At 35.4% G+C, this 26,748-nt stretch overlaps 1 protein-coding gene across 2 annotated transcripts in view; it reads right to left on the bottom strand.

Moving 5' to 3' along the window:
- prex1 (phosphatidylinositol-3,4,5-trisphosphate-dependent Rac exchange factor 1) overlaps nucleotides 1–26,748 on the bottom strand; it is a 124,226-nt gene that overhangs the window by 95,754 nt on the left and 1,724 nt on the right. The window lies entirely within an intron of this gene.

Here is a 26,748-nt window from a genome sequence, read left to right as displayed (position 1 = left end):
GTGGATAGAATAACATGGGTAGGCTAGTGGATTGCATAACATGGGTAAGCTAGGGGAATAGCATAACACGGGTAGGCTAGCAGATAGCATAACATGGGTAGGCAAGCGGATAGCATAACAGGTAGGCTAGGGGCCAGCATAACATGAGTAGGCTAGGAGATGGCATAACATGGGTAGGCTAGTGGATAGAATAACATGGGTAGGCTAGTGGATAGCATAACATGGGTAGGGTAGCGGATAGCACAACATGGGTAGGGTAGCGGATAGCACAACATGGGTAGGGTAGCGGATAGCATAACTTATGTATGCTAGTGGATAGCATAAAATAAGTATGCTAGTGGATAGCATAACATGGAAATGCTAGCAGATAGCGTAACATGGAAATGCTAGCAGATAACATAACATATGCTAGCCTGGTGTCAGCTATGTTAGGCTTGGCACGAGCATGTTTTTTTAAGACAGCATGAGCAAAACTGAGTATGATAATCCTTTATTGAGGTCAAAGGTACACTGATAGAAAGAGTTGGGCGTTTCTCATGCTAGGCTCTACTGTTAGTCAGAATTGTGTATTCCGGGAACTTGATTCCAACTTTAACCATCCATTAGCAACTTGCTAGCAAAGCTGTTAAATTGTGTTCGATCAATGACTTCAATGCATTTTCCAAGCATACAAACCCACAATGTGTTGTTATTCACGCTAGGCATTTCCTCTATATAGCTCTAATATAATATTTCTTTATTAGTATTTAGAGTGTTTTGGATGGGTTAAAAGCACTGTAAACACACGGAAGTTAAATGCCTTAAGATGTTTTGAATGGATTTACCGTAATGCTTGGAATGCGTACAGAGGCTATTTTTAGGGTGAACATCCGCTGGATTAATCGCAAAAAGTAGCGTGTCGGCAGGAAATAAAACTAGTCAAGTGCCATACAAAAATTTTGTTTATCACTTCGACCAATTTATAGAAAATTTTAGACTTTTAAAGGCAAGTTATAGGTGTAAAAATATGGTTATTAACACAAAAAATGTGGTGTAGTGAAACCGCAATATTTGAGGGATTACTGTCCAAGTATTTTTTAAATAAATCATAATTTCTTTGACCGAAACAAATTATTTGACCAAAAAAAAATTCTTTGACCAAAACAAATTATTTGACCAAAACAAATTCTTTGACCAAAACAAATTCTTTGACCAAAAACAAATTCTTTGACCAAAACAAATTATTTGACCAAAAAAAAATTCTTTGACCAAAACAAATTCTTTGACCAAAACAAATTCTTTGACCAAAAAAAATTCTTTGACCAAAAAAAAATTATTTGACCAAAAAAAAATTCTTTGACTAAAAAAATTTCTTTGACCAAAAAAAAAAATTCTTTGACCAAAAAAAATTCTATGACCAAAAAAAATTCTTTGACCAAAAAAAATTCTATGACCAAAAAAAATTCTTTGACCAAAACAAATTCTTTGACCAAAAACACATTCTTTGACGAAGGACAACAAGAAATGAACTAAAACCCCAAGCTGTTTTGCTCAATAGAATTTCTGTCCAAAGTTAAAACTGTGATACAACTTGTGTGTTTGTTTAATGGCTGGTGAATTACACAATGTCAAAAGCGCTATTATGTCATGTTTATTGCCGTCCTGCCATGGCAACAAAACCATCTCAAAAATTAAAAAACGTCAACTCAAGTTTTGGTGATTTCGACTGTCCTGTTAAGATGAATAAAACACAATTTAGAAGTAAAAGGTTGATTTAACACACTTTTAAATTGTTATGGATGACTGCCACCAAAATGCCATCATGCACTGGTGTGGACATTTTGTGCTTGCATGATGTCCGATTACAAAAAAAAAAAAAAAAAAAACAGTAAAAAAAAGGATGTGAATCTTTCTCCAACCATCATTTCCCCTTTTTTTTGTCTGTTAGCCATTTTTTCAACGCGGATTTAACTACCGTATTTTCACGACTATAAGGCGCACTTAAAAGTCTTAAATTTTCTCCAAAATAGACAGTGTGCCTTATAATACAGTGCGCATTATACATGGAAAAAACAGAAAACCAAAAATGAAAAACCACCACTGTCGGATATTAAAAAAACACAAAGGCCTGAACTGAAACAATACTGTTAAATATGCAGATGCCATCTTAGTTTACAACATCTTCCATCATATAGCTCCTCCCCCACTGCAAGATTTTATACCAAAAAAAATCCAAAACATCAACAATGGCTGGCTCTAGAGGTGACTGTAAAGTAGTGAGTGCTTCATACCTGGAAGTCAATAGCAATTACCGTATTTTCACCACTATAAGGCGCACTTAAAAGTCTTACATTTTCTCCAAAATCGACAGTGCGCCTTATAATACAGTGTGCCTTATATATGGAAAAAATGTCATTCATTGTGGGTGTGCCTTATAGTTGAGAAAATACAGTACTCATATGCTGTTATGGATACAGTTATTTTGCATTCATTGATCTTAAAAGGCCCATGGGGGTGCTGGAGCCAATCCCATCTAACAACGGACAACCTGAATTGGCGGCCAGCCAATCACAAGGCTCGATTAGACAAACAACCAATCATAGCTAAGAGTAATTTAGAGTGAGGAACCAGCTATGGGGAAAAAAACTTAATTGGACAACATCGGCGGGCCGGATTAAGAAGCCTAGCGGGCCGGATGTGGCCAGGGGGCCATAGTTTGCCCATATCTTGGCTAATCGCTTAATAGGGGGAATTGCAATCATTAATAAGGGGAGCAAGATACCGAGGTATCGATGAAGTACCGTATTTTCATGACTATAAGGCGCACTGCATTATAAGGCGCACCCTCAATGAATGACATTTTTTTTCCATATATAAGGCGCACTGTATTATAAGGCGCACTGTATTAAAAGGCGCACTATATTATAAGGCGCACTGTATTATAAGGTGCACTGTATTATAAGGCGCACTGTATTATAAGGCGCACTGTATTATAAGGCGCACTGTATTATAAGGCGCACTGTATTACAAGGTGCACTGTATTATAAGGCGCACTGTATTATAAGGCGCACTGTATTATAAGGCGCACTGTATTATAAGGCGCACTGTATTACAAGGCGCACTGTATTATAAGGCGCACTGTATTATAAGGCGCCCTGTATTATAAGGCGCACTGTATTATAAGGTGCACTGTATTATAAGGCGCACTGTATTATAAGGCGCAATGTATTATAAGGCGCACTGTCTATTTTGGAGAAAATGTAAGACTTTTAAGTGCGCCTTATAGTCGTGAAAATACGGTACTTTAGAAAACAGCGTCTACCTTGTATATGGAAAATCTGTAATAGCGATTAAAGCCTATTGACGTCATGTGCTACTTTCAATCACTTTATCTACAGCGGTTAAGATAAGAGCTGAATATTGAAAAAGCTATTGCTGAGCTACTTGAAAAGCAAAGAGTGTAACTGGATTCCCTCCTGGTTGTTGGGCTCATTACTTCTTAATCAACATAGTGAGAGGCTAAAGGACGTAAGCTGATGGTCCTCGTTTACTCTCTCCTATCTCCATCTCGGATGACCTTTCGTCCTTATTTGGAGACATCGGATATCTGAAGTTCGTTGGCCCCTATTGGTCGAAATGTATTGGACCACTAGTGGCGAGTTAATGAACTTTTTGGGCCTAAAATAAACAGGAAATTCTAGTTAGTGTGAATGTGGCCTAAGAACAAGATGGAGTTTCGACACCCCTGCATTATGGGATGGTTGCATTTTAAGGAAATTTCGGAATGAATGGTTAGTGTGTAGTCCTCACAGTTCTGGGGTTCTGGGTTCGATCCCAGGTCGGTTCTCCTATGTGGAGTTTGCATGTTCTCACCGGGGTTCTGGGTTTGATCCCAGGTCGGTTCTCCTAATTGGAGTTTGCATGTTCTCACCGGGATTGCATGGGTTTTCTCCGGGTACTCCAGATTCCTCACACATCCCAAAAACATGCATGCTAGGCTAATTTAGCGCACCCTCAATGAATGACATTTTCCCATATATAAGGCGCACTGGATTATAAGCCGCACCTTCAATGAATGACATTTTTCCCATATATAAGGTGGACTGGATTATAAGGCGCACCCTCAATGAATGGCACATTTTATTTTTTCCATATATAAGGCGCACTGGATTATAAGGCGCCCTGTTTATTATGGAGAAAAATCTAAGATTTAAGTGCGCCTTATAGTCGTGAAAATACAGTAAGTTTATTTTTTTTTAGGAATTTTTGTTTTTATTCTGCGTGGAGGCCACTATTGGTTGAAGTACGATTGTTTATTCAATATATTTTTTTGCATTTATCAGTGTCAGTACAGATTTTGTTGTTTTCCAGCCTTATTCATTTTCAAACTTGACTGTAGAAGTTAAATACTGTATTTTCCATATATAAGGCGCACCACATTATAAGGCGTATCGCACTATAAGGCGCACCCTCAATGAATGGCACATTTATTTTTTTTCCATATATAAGGCACACTGGATTATAAGGCGCCCTGTCTATTTTGCAGAAAAATCTAAGACTTAAGTGCGCCTTATAGTCGTGAAAATACAGTACGTTTTTTTTTTAGGATTTTTTGTTTTTATTCTGCCTGGAGGCCACTATTGGTTGAAGTACTATTATTTGCTCAATATCTTTTTTTTTGCATTTATCAGTGTCAGTACAGATTTTGTTGTTTTCCAGCCTTATTGTATTTCAAACTTGACTGTAGAAGCTAAATACTGTATTTTCCATATATAAGGCGCACCACATTATAAGGCACATCACATTATAAGGCAAACCCTCAATGAATGGCACATTTTTTTCCATATATAAGGTGCACTGGATTATAAGACGCACTGTCTATTTTGGAGAAAATCTAAGACTTTTAAGTGCGCCTTATAGTCGTGAAAATACAGTACTTTTTTAAAGGATTTATTGTTTTTATTCTTCGTGGAGCCCACTAATGGTTGAAGTACTATTGTTTATTCAATATATATTTTTTGCATTGTTTTTATTAAAGAAATATGTGATGGTTTACAGATGATCCACAAATTGATACGTTGAAAAAAAACGACATTACATCCATCAATATTTAAACAATTTGGGGTCCGTAGGGACCCCAAATTAAATCTAGGCAATCACCAGGGACGACTATTTTGAAAATGGCGACGACATCCAACAAGATGTTAATAATAGCCCATTCAGAAGGGAGACATTTTTTCATCTTGACTGCCAGAATAACTCAAGAGAAACGTGGCGCATGACGGCCTCTTGCCAGGAGGGCGGCGAGCTGTGAAGGTAAAGTGCTGATGATGCAATCCCACTGGAGGCAAAAGAACAAGCCTACGTCGCTTTTTTTTTTTTTTTTTTAAAGAGCTGACGAGTACAACTCGGGCTGGGTGAGTTTAAAATAGTGGCGTTCCAAAATAGCAAACATTCAAAACATTTCAAAATGGAGATTGGACAGCTCAGGGACAACAAATCACCCAAAAAAACCTGTTTAAATATTGACCTATGTATGAGAAAATGGTATTGATTTTTAAATCCATATCTCAGATTCGCATTGAAGTTAACTTTCATTGAATGCTAGTTAGATTTAATTAGATTTTTTTTATCAATTCATTGAAACTGCATCATTCATGTTTTCTCACATATGGACATAGTAATAAAATGAAAAATACATAATCTAAAATGCCTCTATAATTACACATTTTAATCAATGTTTTTACTGTTATACAAAAGGAGGGAAATGCAATATTTATAAAAAATAAATAAAAATGAAACAATACTTGATAACAACAAAAGTACCTGAAGTAGTTTGGTAAAAAAAAAAAAAAAATTAAGTGGATTTTTTTGTGCTTGATGGGGTTTAGTTCCCAAAACGTTTAGAACAAGGGTGTCAGACTTTTTTAGATATAATATTTAGATTTTTTTTTAATAATTGGATTAAAAGAACTGGATTTAAATACCCGAATATTCAGCTTTTTATAGATCTAAAATGATGTTTATTTTTAGCTTTTTATATATATTTTTTAGATTTTACAAAATGATTTTTGAACTAAAAACACAAAAAAAATGATTAAAAAATTCCAATTATTGATTTAGAAGTGGGAAAATCAGGAAATGTAATATACATCTATACTCTTCATTATAATTTCATCCTAAAACAGAAAGTCAGCACTCATGATTTAATTTCCCGGGCCACAAAAAATGATGCGACGGGCCAGATTTAGCCCCCGGGCCGCCACTTTGACACCAGAGGTTTAGAACGTACTGCTATTCCAAAATAGATAAGACGCAAAACAACTCAAAACAGATATTTTACGAAGTTCAAAAGACTAAAAATATTGACCTCGATATAAGAAAAAGTTATTTAAAAAAATATATATATATTTTCAAATCATAATTTATGTTTTACCTTTCAAACAGACGGTGTGAAAAAAATAATATATAAAAAAATAATAAATACAGTGGCTCTTCAAAACAAAACAAAAAACCTTGAAAACAACAAAAAATTAAACATTCTTAAACAGAAGTTCCTGAAACAGTGTGGTAAAAAAAACCCTTTTTGTGTGATATTGCCTCGATGGGGTTTAGTTCCCGAAACTTAAAGGCAAAAAAAGTGGAGCAAGATTATTTTCACACAAAAAACCCACAACCGACAAACTACCGACAACAATTCTCAGCATGTGCATTTACAGAAGCTCCAATTCTCATCATGGAGTAACACATCTTATTATCTCCTTCCAGCAATCATACAAAAAAACAAAGTTGAAAAATTGTGCCATAGCTCGAACTTACGACCCCTAAACTGCAAGGCCACCATGCTTTACACTCCACTACCATGTCGCCCTGCTAACAATTCACCATTTCGGATGCAGTTTCCACTGTATTAAAGTCTTTTTTAGATTAGAGCTTTATTAGGAAAATGTCCTTGATTGCAGTAGTAATACAGACACAGAAGACATTGTAGACGTAGTTAAAAAAAACTGGAGCCACATACAAGAAGTCCACAAAGTGGGGACCTTACGCACAGTTCCTCAGTAGTCTGCAAGTTTAAAAGATCATCTTCTATGCCTAGATCCTCCCAAACCACAGGTGTCAAAGTAGCGGCTCGGGGGCCAAATCTGGCCCGCCGCATCATTTTGTGCGGCCCGGGAAAGTAAATGATGAGTGCCGACTTTCTGTTTTAGGATCAAATTAAAATAATGAGTATAGATGTATATTATATTTCCTGATTTTCCCCTTTCAAATCAATAATTGTCATATTTGAATCATTTTTTCTGCGTTTTTAGTTCAAAAATAATTTTATAAAATTTAAAAATATATTTTGAAAAAAAGCTAAAATACATTGTTTTAGATCCAAATTTGTCTGTGTTTTTAGTTCAAAAATAATTTTGTAAAATCTTAAAATATATTAAAAAAAATCTAAAATACACATTGTTTTAGATTCAAAATTTTCTGTGTTTTTAGTTCAAAAATAATTTTGTAAAATCTAAAAATATATTTAAAAAAAAGCTAAAATACACATTGTTTTAGATCCAAATTTTTCTGTGTTTTTAGTTCAAAAATAATTTTGTAAAATCTAAAAATATACTTAAAAAAGTTAAAATACACATTGTTTTAGATCCAAAATTGTCTGTTTTTAGTTCAAAAATAATTTTGTAAAATCTAGAAATATAGATAAAAAAGTTAAAGTACACATTGTTTTAGATCCTGCGTTTTTAGTTCAAGAATAATTTTGTAAAATCTAAAAATATATTTAAAAAAATCTAAAATAAACATTATTTTAAACCTATAAAAAACTGAATATTCAGGGACTTTGTATCCAGTTCATTTAATCCTTTTATAAAAAAAAAACCTAAATATCATATCTAAAATAGTCCATCCCACTTGAAATCAAGTTGACATTAAAGCAACCCGCGAACCAACCAACCTAAACTGTCCTATCAGCCAATCAGCCGCAGCGGAACGACTCAAAAACAAAGCGCTATAGAAGTGCATGTATGTATTTCCGTGTGGCCCACAAACAGGAAGATGTGGAAGTAGAACAAAACACACATTTTTTTTGTCAAACACACACACACACACACACACACACACACACACACACACACATACATACATACACAAATATCATTCTATTGAAGCAAAAAGTCTGGTGGCACAAGGAGCCCGGCCAGGAAAATAAACAGTCTGGACACCGAGACAGCAGATGTTGTTTTGGGGGGTGCAGGAAGCAAAGTCTTTGTGAGAAAAGGAAGGCCATTTTTTAACTACTAATGCCACTAAATATCAAGTAAAGTGTAGAAATTACCTTGTCCAAAAACGAATGCTTTTATTAGCCTTCCATAATGAATCCTGGGTTAATATTACATTGAAACAACATATTTTACAGTTATTTTTTTGTAATAACATGAATTTCACTCTCTCTACCCGTATTCTATATGGTGTACTGTATGAAAAAAATAATAAAAAATAAATAAAAAAAATAAAAATATTGAATTAAATTCAAATTAAGCATTTTTGAAGGGGAATCCCAACTTGGCGGAAATTCACTTATCGCGGGTGGTCCCGGTCCCCATTAACCGCGATAACCGAGGGAACACTGTACTACCAATAGAAATTGAACGTCCATTTCTAAACTGAACCCAAAGAGCCAATCTCAGAAGGTCATTCAACTGACCTGAGATCTAGATCATAGCCAACATCCGTCATCTTCACCGCCATGTTGCCAAAAAAAACGGTTTATGGAGGGGCAGGGGTGTCAAACTCCCTTTGGTCTGTGGGCCGAATCCAGCTTCATTTGAGATCAAGTGGGGCGGACCAGTAAACTCATTGCAAAATGACATAGAACTAACAATAAGCCCAATTTTTTACCTTTGTATTAGTCACTTATACTAATAATTAGTGCAAAAAATGAGTAAATTATCAAAATGTTTCTTAACAGAATTTTCCTTTTACATTATGAACAATATATTATGAACAAGAGAATAACATAAGAACAGTGAACTCATTGCAAAATGACATAGAACTAACAATAAGCCCACTTTTTTCCCTTTGTATCAGTCACTAATACTAATAATTAGTGCAAAAAATGAGTCAATTATCAAAAAGTTTTAACAGAATTTTTCTTTTACATTATGAACAATATATTTTGAACAAGAGAATAACATAAGAACATAAATAAATGTCAATTCACGTTGTCTGCACGTACTAAAACACTGCACCCCTAGCGGTTAATACAAGAACTACACATTTTAAAGAAAATTCATATTTCTTTTATACAATGCAGCTTTCTTCCCCGGGCCATACCAAACCACAAGACGGGCCAGATCCGGCCCGCGGGCCGTATGTTGGACACCCCTGGTTTAAACAATTAATTGTAATTTTTTAATCAATTTTTTTCTGTGTTTTTAGATCAAAAATCATTTTGTAAAATCTAAAAATATATTTAAAAAAATCTAAATTAAACATTGTTATAGATCTATAAAAAACAGAATAAAAAAAATTCCTTTTACATTATGAACAATATATTATGAACAAGAGAATAACATAAGAACATAAATAAATGTCAATTCACCTTGTCTGCACGTACTAAAACACTGCGCCCCTAGCGGATAATACAAGAACTACACATTTTAAAGAAAATTCTTTTTTTTTACACAATGCAGCTTTCTTCCCCGGGCCGTACCAAACCACCAGACGGGCCGGATCCGGCCCGTGGGCAGTATGTTTGACACCCCTGGTTTAAACGAATAATTGTAATTTTTTTAATCAATTTTTTCTGTGTTTTTAGATCAAAAATCATTTTGTAAAATCTAAAAATATATTTAAAAAAATCTAAATTAAACATTGTAATAGATCTATAAAAACAAAATAAAAAAAATTCCTTTTACATTATGAACAATATATTATGAACAAGAGAATAACATAAGAACATAAATAAATGTCAATTCACCTTGTCTGCACGTACTAAAACACTGCGCCCCTAGCGGATAATACAAGAACTACACATTTTAAAGAAAATTCTTTTTTTTTACACAATGCAGCTTTCTTCCCCGGGCCGTACCAAACCACCAGACGGGCCGGATCCGGCCCGCGGGCCGTATGTTTGACACCCCTGGTCTATGGCATAGCCGTATGACCCTAGAGTCAAAGGGTCGTATGAATGTCGGAGGGTCTTGACGGGATACAAAAAAAGAGCCAGACAGTAAGGTGTGAGGAAGAGCCAGATGGAACAGACGTTGGCGTGGACTCGTGTTCGCTCCGATGGACGGTGAGTAAAATAGCCTGCTGCCCTAACGTCTGCCATCTTGGTCTCTGGACACTTTACCACCAACGCCTAGCCACTTGTCACTGTATAATGGAATCGTTTTTGAGGGGTTTTTATTTATTTATTTGTATTTTTTTTTAACCAACGTAGCACCAAAGTCTGTTCCATTGGATTGAAGGACAGTTTTATTTGAATGAGCTATTAAAGTCATTGAAAATAATGAATGGTGAAGGTATGAGGTCAGAAGATAAGTTTGGCTTTGTGCCAAGTTTTGTTACAGATAATTCATTCATAGGCTGAAATAACTCCCCTTGGTTTTACTACTTGAAAAATATTTTTGGGTTTTTTTTATTAGTAAATGCTACTGTATATCAAAAGTAAGGGAATAGCATACCTGACAATAACAATAATGGTAAGTGTTATAATTGTAAAGGTAATAATTCATATATAGGTCATTCAAAGTGGTATAGAAAATGAAGGAATGGTTTATAAACCAGATTTAGGGTCCTAAAATTAGGGTAAAAAAATAAAATGGTCATTTTAATGAAATTTTAGGGTAAAAAAATAAAATGGTCATTTTAATTAATTTTAATGATTTTAACTTTTTTCTGGAAATGGGTTGTGTTTTTTTTTGCATTAGGAAATAAAGCTAGGGCAGTAAATTATAAGTACTGTATTTTCTCACATATAAGCCGCGTCTGCGTATAAGCCGTACTCTTAAAATTACGTTTTATTTTACAATTTCTCTCGTACAATTTTCGTCTTCATATTCATGGTTTTAATAGGGAGTACAAATGTGTTACTTTGAAGGGAAAACTTAAATTTATCATTTATCTTAGATACTGTATCAATCATCTACCGGATTGTACTTTCCTAAAGAGTGTTCAAAAAGGAAGTCAAGTGAGCAGTACAACCAGGAAGTATGTCAATAGAATTCTAGAACATTATTTTTTTCTTGAATTTCATTCATAGACATAAAAATAAATTTAGTTTAGTTCTTTTATCTGTTTATCTTTTCTCTATTTTGAAATAAATGATCGTTTTGGCCGCATTGTCTTGCATTATGTTGTCATTAAGTCTAATTTATGCGCATATAAGCCATACCCTTGATTTAGTCATCATTTTTTTGGTTACAAATACGGCTTATATGCGAGAAAATATGGTACTTTTTAAAAATGTCTTTACGTTGAGATTAATAGCCTCTTTTTTGATGAATGAAAGTCTAATTTATGCGCATATAAGCCGTACCCTTGATTTAGTCATCATTTTTTTAGTTACAAATACGGCTTATATGCGAGAATATACAGTACTTCTTCTAAAATGTCTTTACAATTAGAATAATAGCCTCTTTTTTGATGAATGTAACAAATGTGTTGTTATGGTGGATTATAAATCCATTGCAATCAATATACATAGATTTATTACTAACATAGAGATGAACATTAGCTGGATTTATAAATACAAAATGGAACCAAACTTGGCAACGAGATGAATTAGTTGGCGTCACTACGCAAAGCGTGTACAGTGTTCCCTCAGTTATCGCGGTTAATGGGGACCGGGACCACCCGCGATAAGTGAATTTCCGCCAAGTAGGGATTCCCCTTCACAAATGCTTAATTTGAATTTAATTCCAAAAAAATATATATATTATTATTATTATTTTTTTTTTTACCCCCTGTATACAGTAAACCATATAGAATACGGGTAGAGGGAGTGAAATTCATGTTATAACAAAAAAAACTGTAAAATATGTTGTTTCAATGTAATATTTGTATTTTTCTTCCCCCAAAAAATCCGCAAAGCTCTGAGTCCGCGTGAGCTGAACAGCGAAGTAGCGGGGGAACACTGTATTTACGTTGAGCGGCATTTCAGGGGCTGGAAAAGCTGCCCGATGTGGACCAGTATCATGTAAATAAACATGTATGTGAGATCACATGACACGCAAAGACGTCGCTGGCCAGGTGTTAAGCGTACTTGCTCAAATATCACACGCGTTAGACACTTAAAACCATCATGTGACTTCCATAAATACTTCAATTCAAAAGGGATCCAGGTGAGGATTGATGTAATATAGATGGTGTCGACAACAAACATGCATAAGCTAATTTTAACTGTCAAAAAACAAAAAAAGACATATTTTGGAGACAATTACAACACTATTGTGATTATAAGACAATCGTAATGTTACTATTAGAATACACAATTATTAAAAACTGTATTAAGTCAGCAGACAAGAACTGAACTAATGATTTAATTACAAAAACAAAGACGACAAGTTCAACTTTGTCAGTTGGGAGGAAAACAGGTTCGACCTCAAACGAACGTGAGCAGCTAATTTGTTTTTTCATTGGTCACAAAATGAAAATTCTTCACTCAAAACGAAGAAACCAACGACAATCTTCCATCATATAGCTCCTCCCCCTCTGCAATATTTTATACCAAAAAATCCAAAACATCAACAATGGCTGGCTCTAGAGGTGACTGTAAAGTAGTGAGTGCTTCATACCTGGAAGTCAATAGCAATTACCGTATTTTCACCACTATAAGGCGCACTTCAAATTCTTACATTTTCTCCAAAACAGACAGTGCACCTTATAATCCAGTGCGCCTTATATATGTAAAAAAACAGAAAACCAAAAACAAAAAACCACCACTGTCAGATATTAAAAAAGCACAAATGGCTGAAATTGGACAATACTGTTAAATATGCAGATGCCATCTTAATTTACAAAATCTTCCATCATATAGCTCCTCCCCCACTGCAAGATTTTATACAAAAAAATCCAAAACATCATCAATGGCTGGCTCTAGAGGTGACTGTAAAGTAGTGAGTGCTTCATACCTGGAAGTCAATAGCAATTACTGTATTTTCACCACTATAAGGCACACTTAAAAGTCTTACATTTTCTCCAAAATAGACAGTGCGCCTTATATATGGAAAAAAACAGAAAACCAAAAGCGAAAAACCACCACTGTCGGATATTAAAACAACACAAATGCCTGACCTGAAAGAATACTGTTAAATATGCAGATGCCATCTTAGTTTACAACATCTTCCATCGTATAGCTCCTCCCCCACTGCAAGATTTTATACCCAAAAAATCCAAAACATCAACAATGGCTGGCTCTAGAGGTGACCGTGTATAGTGACTGCTTCATACCTGGAAGTCAATAGAAATTAGCGTATTTTCACCACTATAAGGCGCACTTAAAAGTTAATTTTCTCCAAAATAGACAGTGCGCCTTATAATAGAGTGCACCTTATATTTGGAAAAAATGTCATTCATTATATATGGAAAAAACAGAAAACTAAAAACCAAAAACCACCACTGTCGGATATTAAAAAAACAAAAACGCCTGAACTGAATACTCAATACTGTTAAATATGCAGATGCCATCTTAGTTTACAAAATATTCCATCATATAACTCCTCCCCCACTGCAAGATTATATACCAAATCCTAACCCAAAAAAAATCCAAAACATCAACAATGGCTGGCTCTAGAGGTGACTGTAAAGTAGTGAGTGCTTCATACCTGGAAGTCAATAGCAATTACCGTATTTTCACCATTATAAGGCACACTTATAAATCTTACATTTTTCTCCAAAATAGACGGGGCGATTTATAATCCAGTGCACCTTGTATATGGAAAAAATTAAAATGTTCCATTCATTGAGGGTGCGCCTTATAATCCAGTGCGCCTTATATATGGAAAAAATATCATTCATTGAGGGTGCGCCTTATAATGAGGTGTGCCTTATAGTCGTGAAAATAGTACACAAAGGACAACCAAAATTCAAGACTCAGCACTGAAGTAAAAAAATACCTAAATAAGGGTAACCCTACTTTACTGTTTTTAGTCTATCTCGCCCAAACCTGGTCGACAATAACCACAAAAATCGAGGGATTACTGCATTTCACCCAAACTAAAACGTTTCATTTCCAATCCACTTAACCAACTCTCAAGGTCAAATACTCCCAAATGAGAACCCCCATTATATTAAGACTATTAATTCCCACAAATACTAAAAGAAAGGTGCAAGCCAAATCACACATTTGAGATTGTGTAGTCAGTAGCCAGCAAAACCTCCCCCCATCCCAAACCAGGAGAAAACAAGCTGTAAAACAATGCGCCCATTAATGGCCCCGTTTTTTTTTTTCTTTAAAGAGGTAGCTTGCCTACAAAGACGAGGGGGAAGGGCAGCTTTTTTTTTTGGAGAGTCCCGGGGCCGTTTTGGGGTCGACATGGCATGAAATTGAATAAATAAATGTGAAGGCTTCCACATTTACAAAGCAAAAATGCTTTAAAAAATATTTAAAAAAAATACTGTCGCAATGAGGGACTCGGATTTGAACATTGGGTTGTGTCTTTTTAGCCCAAGGCACTAAATTCACAGTTCGAGGCTTATACGCCCCTAAAAAAAAACTCCCATAATGCTCTGCCAAAGGCAGTTTAGGCACATGGCCACCACTAAAAAAAAATAAAAAAAATCGCAAACAAACTCTTCTTTGAATGTTGTCCATTTCCTATCCTTGCTCGGGTTTCTCGTTTCCAATTTGAAGATCTTCCAAAGCTGTTAACCTCATTTTGGGAGGTTTGTGTTTTCATTGGGAGTGAATGGGATTTGGACAAATTCGATTAAAAACATAAAAACGGATAATTTAAATCAAACTGTTGTTTTTTTTCATTTATATACTTGTGGATTTATAAGTTTTTACAGTATGTTATACATTTTTTTTTATCATTTCCAATGCGCAACAGGTTTCAAAGTGGCGGCCCGCGGGCCAAATTTGGCCCGCCGCGTCATTTTGTCTGGCCCAGGAAAGTAAATCATGAGTGCCGACCTTCTGTTTTAGGATCAAATTAAGATGAAGAGTATAGATGTATATTACATTCCCTGATATTCTCCATTTAAAATCAATAATTGGAATTTTTAAGCATTTTTCTGTGTTTTTAGTTCAAAAATCATTTTGTAAAATCTAAAAATATATTTAAAAAAACCCTAAAATAAACAATGTTTTATATCTTTAAAAAACAGAATATTCAGGAATTTTAATCCAGTTCATTTAATCAATTTTTAAGAAAAAAAATCAAACTTTTATATCTAAAATGGTCCGGCCCACATGAAATCAAATTGACGTAAATGCAACCCGAGTTTGACACCCTTGAACTCCACGCCATTTCTCTGTGAAAAAATGTTACACAAAAAGTACCTTTTTTTTGTAAAACCGATCTGGTTTTACCTATTTCGGCTCTAATCCGGATTGTCTCGGTCACTGGTAGCAGACAAAAACATCATCTTCGATTTCTAATGTTGTCTCACCTTGAGCATGCTATGCTATCACCTTTTCCCTTTATAAATATACCGCATCAGCAAGCAATGTACCCAAACAGTCAAGCTATCAGAGCTTCAGAGCTTCTCGGATTTTTTTGGGGAAAAAATAAAATAAAAAAATACAAATATTACATTGAAACAACATATTTTAGTTTTTTTTGTTATAACATGAATTTCACTCTCTCTACCCGTATTCTATATGGTGTACTGTATACAGGGGTAACATTTTTATTTTTAAAAATTAAAAAAAAAATAAAAAATATATATATATTTTTTTGGAATTAAATTCAAATTAAGCATTTTTGAAGGGGAATCCCTACTTTGCGGAAATTCACTTATCGCGGGTGGTCCTGATCCCCATTAACCGCGATAAGCGAGGGAACACTGTATTACATTAAAACAACATATTTTATAGTTTTTTTTGTTCTAACATGAACTTCACTCTCATTACCCGTATTCTATATGGTGTACTGTATACAGGGGGGTAAAAAAATATTTTTAAAAAATTAAAAAATAAATTAAAAAATTATATATATATATATATATATATATATATATATATATATATATATATATATATATATATATGTATATATATATATATATATATATATATATATATATATATATATATATATATATATATATATATATATATATATATATATATATATATATATATATATATATATATATATATATTTTTTTTTTTGAATTAAATTCAAATTAAGCATTTTTTGAAGAGGAATCCCTATTTTGCGGAAATTCACTTATCGCGGGTGGTCCCGGTCCCCATTAACCGCGATAACCGAGGGAACACTGTACTTTTAAAGTCATTATACAAGTTTTAATGAGATTTAAAGCTCCACCACAAACACAACAACAACAACAACAAACAAAGCAGCCCAAATCCATCAACTGACCTACATATTGAGTCTCATCTTCATTTTTTGGGGGGTACAATCCCTCCTTAACTTCTTATTTTCAATCCTGGTCTCGGGAAAATCACAATTCTATCCAACTATGATGAAAATACAAGATGGAACATTTCCGAATCGTCAAAAAAAATGGATGTGGTTGAGACCCAGAACTAAATCATATGTAAAAAATAGTATCTGTTGAAAACCTCATCACACTGTGAAACTGCATCACTAAAAGCCCTTCAGTATTCATGCCACAAGAAGCTGTCAAGAACAATTATGTCATGCCGACTCATCGGCAATTGAAGCTCACGCAAGGTTTAAAAAAAATGAAAAAAATAAAATACTGCAAAATGAGCAGACTATTTCCCTAATCAGGAAACTTGACAGTGCCACTTGCGGAATTCAAAAATGGACAGTCTGATCAGAAAAATGTAAATGTGTGTACATGTAGCAATTTGGAAGCTTTTCCATTCATTCATTTTCTAAAACAGTGGGTGTCAAAGTGGTGGTTAGGGGGCCAAATCTGGCCCGGCGCATCATTTTGTGGGGACCGGGAAAGTCAATCATGAGTGTTGACTTTTTGTTTTAGGATTAAATTCAAATGAAGAGTATAGATGTATATTAATTTTCTGGATTTTTCCCCTTTTAAATCAATAATTGTAATTTTTTAATGAATTTTTTAACGTGTTTTAGTTCAAAATTCATTTTGTAAAATATAAAAATATACTAAAAAAGCAATTTTTTTTCTGTGTTTTAGTTCAAAAATTACCATATTTTCACGACTATAAGGTGCACCTCATTATAAGGCGCACCCTCAATGAATGACATTTTTTCCCACATATAAGGTGCACTGTCTATTTTGGAGAAAATGTAAGACTTTTAAGTGCGCCTTATAATCGTGAAAATACGGTAATTGCTATTGACTTCCAGGTATGAGGCACTCACTCACTACACAGTCACCTCTTGATGTTTTGGATTTTTTGGTATAAAATCTTGCAGTAGGGGAGGAGCTATATGATGGAAGATTTTGTAAACTAAGATAGCATCTGCATATTTAACAGTATTGTTTCAGTTCAGGTGTTTGTGTTTTTTTAATATCCGACAGGGGTGTTTTTTCTTTTTTCAATTTTTTACCATATATAAGGCGCACCGTCTATTTTGGAGAAAATTTAAGACTTTTAAGTGCGCCTTATAGTCGTGAAAATACGGTAATTGCTATTGATTTCTGGTATGAAGCACTCACTACTTTACAGTCACCTCTAGAGCCAGCCATTGTTGATGTTTTGGATTTTTTGGTATAAAATCTTGCAGTGGGGGAGGAGCTATATGATGAAAGATGTTGTAAACCAAGATGGCATCTTAGTAACAGTATTGTTTCAGTTCAGGCGTTTTGTGTTTTTTTTTAATATCCGACAGTGGTGGTTTTTGGTTTTCTGTTTTTTTTTCATATATAAGGCGCACTGGATTTTAAGGCGCACTGTCTATTTTGGAGAAAATTTTTGACTTTTAAGTGCGCCTTATAGTTGTGAAAATACGGTAGACAAAGAATTAAGCCATTAGGTAATCTTAGGTTTAACATTTCTAGAAATCTGTTTGCCATTTTTTACGATGAGGTCAATGACCTTTGACCCCACATCTGGTTGTATTTGCGAAAGCTAACAAACATTTAAGCTCACTATGTGTATAGCGCTTTGAAATTTCTAAGTAATTACCCAACTTTTTTCCACTTAAAGTGAAATATTTTAATTCCCAAACAAAAAAAAATGGTTTGAAATCCATTAAACGTTTTTCTTAGGAAAACCATGTGACTTTTTAATACACGATAATACACACAAAAGCGGCACCTCTTGATGGGTGAACTCCGGGTGCGGCTTTTGACAGGGTGCCTCTGGGTATTACAGTGGTTTAGACTTGTTAACGTTTAATTCCTTAAATTCCTGAAGTGGCTTTTGAGCCTGGGAGAACGTGACTTTGTAACGTTGGCGCATGTGATAGAAAAAAATCTTTGGCTATGGCCACTTTTTTTAGGGATTCTGGACAAGATGACGGATGATGGACTTTAGTGTTAAGATCAGAATCGATACGGTGGTCAAGTGTTTTCGGAAGTGGCCTTGACAGCAAATGTGGGAGGCGGCTATTTCCTGATTTTTAATGTATTTGTTATGATGACAAATGAAGGTATGAGGCAAACATGTCCGCCGAGTGGGGTAACTGCTCTTTCGAAATTATTGAAAGTGTGTAATATTGTAAGAAAAGCATTTCTTGGATTTAATACAAGGGTGTCAGACTCGGGTTGGTTCGCGGGCTGCTTTAATGTCAACTTGATTTTATGTGGGCTATTTTAGATATAATATTTAGATGTTTTTTTATATAAATGGATTAAATGAACTGGATTAAAAGCCCTGAATATTCAGTTTTTTTATGGATCTAAAACAATGTTTACTTTAGCGTTTTTAAATATATTTTTAGATTTTACAAAATAATTTTTGAACTAAAAAAACAGAAAAAATGATTTTTAATATATTTTAGATTTTTTTAAAGATATTTTTAGATTTTACAAAATGATTTTGGAACAAAAAAACACAGAAAAAATGGATATTTTTTTTTATATATAAATGGATTAAAAGAACTGGATTAAAAGCCCTGAATATTCAGTTTTTTATAGATCTAAAACAATGTTTATTTTAGAATTTTTTAAATATATTTTTAGATTTTACAAAATGATTTTTGAACTAAAAAAACAGAAAAAATGCTTTTGAATATATTTTCAGATTTTACAAAATTATTTTTTAACTAGAAACACAGAAAAAATGTTTTAAATATATTTTTAGATTTTACAAAATGATTTTTTGACTTGGAAAACACAGGAAAAAAATGATTAAAAATTACTATTATTGATTTAAAAGGAGAAAATCAGGAAATTTAATATACATTTATACTCTTCATTTCAATTTGATCCTAAAACAGAAAGTCGGCACTCATGATTGACTTTCCCGGGCCGTACAAAATGATGCGGCGGGCCAGATTTGGCCCCCGGGCCGCCACTTTGACACCTGTGTTTAGGTAGACTTGAAAGGTTAGCGTGTAGGCCTCTCAGCTCTGAGGTCCTGTGTTCAAATCCAGGTTGGTCCAGCTGAGTAGACTTTGCATGTTCTCCCCGGGCCTGTGTGGGTTTTCTCCGGGTAGTCCGGTTTCCCCCCACATTCCAAAAACATGCATGGTAGGCTAATTGGACACTCTAAATTGCCCCAAATAATAAGTGATTGGTTGTTCGTCTCATTGTACCCTGCCTCTGGCCTGAAGTCAACTGGGGTAGGCTTTAGCACCCCCGGAAACAGAGTGAGGATAAATCAGTTCAGAAAATGAATGGATGGTTACATTGCTGGTATAAAAATACAATTATTCGCCATGTTGAGAAAGAAAATCGAATCAAAAGTTAAAAAGTCGTTTTTGGACAACCATAATACAAATAATAGTATTTTTTATGTGCCATATAAATCAATTAAAATGATATCTAATTCATAACAAGCCTCATCTCAACTTAAAAACACTGATATTAAAGTTAAAATACTCTTATGCTGTGAAACTTGAAATATCCGTATGAATAAAAGAGAACATTTTACAATATTTAAAACATATATCTAAAAATAAAGTCACTTAAACCCATTAAAAAACCCACTTTCAACATTATTTGACAGTACAAAAAAACTTTGGTCAACTTGCTCCAATAATTCTCCACCAAAATAACTTTAAAAAACCACAACAGATGTTGTTTCTATTTCCTCCCAAACAGCAACCACACCTGCATCCTTCCAACATAGCATGATTACCCGCATTTACATGAGGTCAAAACTTAAACCCGCATTATTCCAACACTGAGAATAATGGTTTTCTTTGTCCTTTTCTGGTTTGGCCTGGTTTAAATCTGGGTTATTTCCAGTTTTTCTATTTACAGATCCATATACTACACATGGATTGTTTTGACGAGGTGTCGTTAATACGTTATTACAGTTTAACCTTTATGGAAAACAATTTTTCTATTAGCAACAACCGCTAACATTATTGTTGGATTATTTTGGGTGTGCGGGTTGCCTGTGGATAATAAATGACATGTTTAAAGCTTGGTTTATTATAATAAACTTTCGCAAAACCTCAGTATGCCTCTGTCGTGACCGTTCTACCTGCTGTTAAAAAATAAAATAAATCATGCTAACTGGTACTCGGACGTTTGGTCGCACTGAAGATTGGTGGCGCTGAAGATTGGTGGCGCGGAAGATTGGTGGCGCGGGTGATTGGTGGCGCGGGTGATTGGTCGCGCGGGTGATTGGTCGCGCGGGTGATTGGTCGCGCGGGTGATTGGTCGCACGGGTGATTGGTCGCGCGGGTGATTGGTCGCGCGGGTGATTGGTCGCGCGGGTGATTGGTCGCGCGGGTGATTGGTCGCGCGGGTGATTGGTCGCGCGGGTGATTGGTCGCGCGGGTGATTGGTCGCGCGGGTGATTGGTCGCGCGGGTGATTGGTCGCGCGGGTGATTGGTCGCGCGGGTGATTGGTCGCGTGGGTGATTGGTCGCAAGGGTGATTGGTCACATGAGTGATTGGTCGCCCGGATGGTTGGTCACAGGAAAGATTGGTCACACATGATTGGTCACCCAGACGTTTTGGTCGCCCAGACATTTTGGTCGCCCGGACGTTTTGGTCGGCCCGGACGATTGGTTCGCCCGGACGATTGGTCGCCCCGGACGTTTTGGTCGCCCGGACGTTTTGGTCGCCCCGGACGTTTTGGTCGCCCGGACGTTTTGGTCGCCCGGATCTTTGGTCGCCCGGACGTATTTTAAAAAAATTTCAATGCTGTTTATTGTATTTCATTAAAACATAGGTTTTAATAAATTAAAACATTTTTGATAAAATGGACTTGTTCCTTTTTAAGTCAATAAATCATGAGTTTAGAATGCATAAATTCAAATGAAATTGAGAAAATATTTCCTTTTGTTTAAGAAAAAAAATAAAATTGAGTAAATAGGTTTTTTATTTTGTTTGTTGTTTTTTAAAATTAGAAAACAGGACACATTTTACAGTACAATTTTTGATAAAATGGACTAAATTCTAATGAAATTTAGAGAATTCACTTTTTTGTTGTTTTTCAGAAAAGAATCAAATGAGTTTTTGTGTTAATTTGTTTGTTTCCAATTTATTTTATTTTAACCAAAAAAATTAAACAATGTATATAAAATACACTTACTTTTATTGCTTTTTAAATGAAAATCAAAATACAAAAGTGAAATACTTAATGTTTTTCATTTTTTTTGACAGAAAAAATGACCTAAAAACCAAATTGTGTATAAATTCTGTCCACCGTCCCTGACACCCATTAGTAGGAAGCAAAAGGTGACAACAATAAGTCCAACATAGTCTCGGATTTAAACCATTCACAAAGGAAAACGGACGTCCCCCCCAAAAAAAACTGCAACTTTTATGACCGCATTGTTCAACCACTACAGGGAAACCCCCACCAAGAGCCATAAACATCCTCCATTTTGGAGCTGGCCTATATGTGCCCAGATTAAACACCAAGTTGCTTCCAAAGAATTTCACAGGCAATTCCGTTATCGGATGCTAACGAGGGAATTTGCTCCTGGAAAAGATTTGGTTCGGGGTTCGTTTGTGAGCCGGCTTTCACTGGAGCATAAAATTCAGATGTGTGATGATAAGAAGTGAAAAAACAAACACAAAAGCAATCCTCTAATCCCCCTTGTAAGACCCCCCAACCCCCTATTTCCTTCCCACCGTCTCTACCTGGCTGATTGAGTTCTGAGGCCCATGTTTGCCAACCTTTTTAGAGCTGCGATACACTTTTATTTTGAAAGAATCTCAATGCTCACCACCATCTAAAAATCATTTAAAATGAACAATATAAAGTCATTCTTATCTCGCTTTTATCAACAGGAATCAAATATACAGTAATCCCTCGAATATCGCAGATAATGTACTCTATTACAATCCATTTATAATATATATATATATATATATATATATATATATATATATATATATATATATATATATATATATATATATATATATATATATATATATATATATATATATATATATATATATATATATATATATATATATATATATATATATATATATATATATATATATATATATATATATATATATATATATATATATATATATATATATATTTATATATAATATTTGGAGAAAAAAATACAAAATTTTAATGTTGACCGGCCATTTTATTCTTTACTGTGAATATTTTTGTTTCCCTGCAATGTGACCAATTTTAATCTAAATCTAAATCTAAATTCCAGCCGTACAAAAATATGATTCAAGCAATTTTTTTTAGCATACACGCTAACAGCTACTAATAAAAATGATGACTGAATCGGGGGTACGGCTTATATGTGCACAAATTAGACTTTAATTCATTGAAAAAGAGGCTATTAATGTCATTCAGTGTTCTCGTTACCTCTGCGTCCTGCGTCTGATACGCACAGCTTTTCTTCCAGACGCACAATTTCAAGTAATGTGCTTTTTTCGGACGCAAAGAAATTTTTATCAAAAAAAAAAACAAAACACCTATATCCGATAGCAAACCAATTTATTCCACATAATCTTTGCGAAATAATTCTCGCGTGAACGAGACTAGCAGACACTAGCAGACGAAGGAGAGAAAGCGATAGCAAGAGTTTCGTAATAGTGTAAGAAAGATAAAAAATGTTTCAGAAAAAGCAAAACAGTCTGGATAGTTATTTCGCAGTTAAAAATACAACTAGTAAGAAAAGAACTGCAGAAGATTCGATCGATGATCATGAAGCAAAACGGGGGAAGCAAGGAAAAATACGCACATTTCAAAAGACTTTTGGCTGCAAAGAGAGGAGGATCTACGAGCTGAAAGACTAGTACAATGATAAATAAACCCTAACCCTAAACCATATAATAAATAAATTAAATCTGAATGTTTATATATCGTTGTTTATGTTTTATTTGCATCCGTAGTATGTTGGGACTCGTGACAAGTTTCCTGGGACGCACAGTTTTCAGACAAGCGAATCCCTGGGACTCGCAGTGTGCCAATTGTAAAATTATCACTGGTCATTGTAAAGAATTTTTTTTAAGTATCATATTTTCTCGCATATAAGCCGTATTTGTAACCAAAAGAAATGACTAAATCAAGTGTACGGCTTATATGCGCACAAATTAGACTTCCATTCATTAAAAAAGAGGCTATTACTCTCATTTTAAAGACATTTTAAAAGAAGTACCGTATTTTCTCGCATATAAGCCGTATTTGTAACAAGAAAAATGATGACTAAATCAAGGGTACGGCCTACATGCGCATAAATTAGACTTTCATTCATCAAAAAAGAGGCTATTATTGTGATTGTAAAGACATGTTTTAAAAGTACCATATTTTCTCGCATATAAGCCGCATTTGTAACAAAAAAACATGACTAAATCAAGGGTACGGCTTATATGCGCACAAATTAGACTTGACATGCACAAATTGCCGCCAATACGGTCATTTCTTTCAAAATAGAGAAAAAAATAAACAGATGAAATGCAAAAAAATATATTTTGACGTCTATGAATGAAAATCAAGAAAAAAAAATTGCATAAAGGAAATCAGACTAGATATAAATTCCCGTCACCGCCGGCCGGATGGGAGCCCCTGGTGAGTCCGCTTCCGACCAGCGGGGCCGCGGGTTTGATACCCCTGAGTGATACCGTGGGCAAGCTGAAACTTGGGAGAGCAGAAACAGCTGTGCTGTGTAACACTCAACTTTGAGACGTCTACTCACTCCCACGGTACTCATTGGTGCCATGATGGACATTTATTGGACAGGAGGAGGAGGTGGGACGGCCAGCCGGTGTGAAAATGGACGAGTGGGGCAACTTTCAATTGCTCTCTATCTAGTATACTGAAACCATATGTGGTGGGCTCCCACCGCTGGACCCTACTTATCAACACCCATGTGAGCTAAGTGGTAACAAAGCCTGGGCTCTCATGGAGGTAAGAGACTAGGCTCGGCTGGAGTCTGTATGGGGGGGGGGGGGGGGGGGGGTTCTCAGTGAAGGATTAGAAGCCCCCGGGGCTCCAGCTCGGTTTTTGTTAGAAAACTCTGGTGAATTTTGGTTTAGTACATTTTTACGTAAAAGCTAGCCATCAAAACATGATAGGATTCGATTCCAGGTGGGTCCTCACTATGTGGAGTTTGCATATTTGTACTCGGGCTTGTGTGGGTTTTCTACGGGTACTCTGGTTTCCCCCAACGTCCTCAAAACAGGCATGGTGAGCTAGCTGGTTGAATACATAAATACCCAAACCCTAACTATGATTGGTTGGTTGGTTTGCATGTTTTCCCCTGGCCTGTTTGGGTTTTCTCCGGGTATTCCGGTTTCATCCAACATCCTCAAAACAGGCAAGCTAATAAGCTAGCTGGTTGATTACTTAAATACCCAAACCTTAGCAATGATTTGTTGGTTGGTTTGCATGTTCACCCCGGACCTGTGTGGGTTTTCTCTGGGCACTCTGGTTTCCTCCAACATCCTCAAAACAGGAATGGTAATAAGCTAGCTGGTTGAACACTTAAATACCCAAACTTTAGCTTTGATTAGTTGGTTTGAATGTTCTTCCTCGGCCTGTGTGGGTTTTCTCCGGGTACACCGGTTTCCTCCCACATTTCAAAAATGTACATGGTAGGCTGATTGGAACCTCTAAATTTCCCAAAGCTAGCGAGTGATTGGTTGTTTGTCTCCTTGAGCCCTGCGAATGGCTGGCAGCCTTGTGTCCAGCACCCCCCACAACCCTCGTAAGGATCAACGGTTAAGAAAATGAATGACTTTTTGAGTAGTTCCTTTTGAAAAGCACAACCCAAAAACCAATAAAAAAAACTGCAAGAAATACTTACCGTATTTTTTTGGACTATAATCACATCTATAAATATATATAAAATAAATTCAGAAAAATGAATAAATAAAGAATTGATTAAAAGCCCTGAATATTATTTTTTTATAGATCTAAAACTGTTTATTTTAGCGTTTTTTAATATATTTTTAGATTTGACGAAATTATTTTTGAACTAAAAACACAGAAAATATTGATTAAAAAATAGGCAGCCCGGTGGTGAGTGGTTAGCGCTTTGCCCTAACAGCTCTAGGGTCCTTGATTCAAATCCAGCTCATGTCCATCTTTGTGTAGTTTGCATGTTCTCCCCAGGCCTGTGTGGGTTTCCTCCGGGTACTCCACTCCCACAAAAACATGCATGCTAGGCTAATTTCGCACTGCAATTACCCCTAACTATGAGTGATCATAGAGTTTAATTGTGCCCTGCGATCGAATTGGCTCCAGCACCCTCCCTGCAACCCTAATGAGGATAAAACGGTTCAGAAAATTTGATCTTGGCAGCCCAGTTGGAAGACATAACGGTTGTCTGGATGAAAACGTAACTACAACATGTCACTTGAGAAAAAAAATGAGTTTGACGCCCTTGTTTGAGGCCGTGTCATTCATTATCACTCATCTCAGAAGGGGGGTTTGCTACGGGGGAGGTGAACGGAAAGTGTCGCTATGAGGCCGCCACAACCGTCTTGCAACGCTAGATAAGACCAAACCGCCTGTTACGAGGTGGTGGTGGTGGTGGGGCCAACAAGATGTGCTCCCTTTTTTGTTCTATCTAAGTGTCCAATTAAGATCCAGGTTCAGTGGTTTAGCGTCTTATGGCAGAATTAAGAATAAAACGCAATTTAACATCGGGTTAGCCCAGACATGGGCAAACTACGGCCCGCGGGCCACATCCGGCCCGCTAGGCCTTTTAATCCGGCCCGGCGACGTTCTCCAAATAATGTTTTTTTTTCCTCCCCAAGATGGCGCCGTCACGCGAAAGCCAGTGGCAGTTGCTCTGTCCACTCTTATTTGTTTTTCGTGTTTTACAGCCATGATATCTTTTTTTAAATGACATTTTAATATTTCTTAATACATTCCTTTTTAGTTGAGTTTGTACTTTATACTTTTTACTTTTATGATGAGTGATGAGTATGTTAATACTTTAGTCCTTTTTTTCTGTTTATGTTTCATATGTACTGTTAACGGATGCACTTTTTTATATGTATCGTATCTTGTGCTGCCCAGGCCCATCTGTCAAATTTTTAAAGTCAACGTGAGAACGAAAAAAAAAAATTTGAGTA

The sequence above is a fragment of the Stigmatopora nigra genome, chromosome 1 (genome assembly GCF_051989575.1).
Source record: "Stigmatopora nigra isolate UIUO_SnigA chromosome 1, RoL_Snig_1.1, whole genome shotgun sequence".
Classification (NCBI taxonomy): Eukaryota; Metazoa; Chordata; class Actinopteri; order Syngnathiformes; family Syngnathidae; genus Stigmatopora; species Stigmatopora nigra.
Note: the sequence above shows the minus strand (reverse complement) of the source record. Positions and strands in the feature narration are given on the sequence as shown.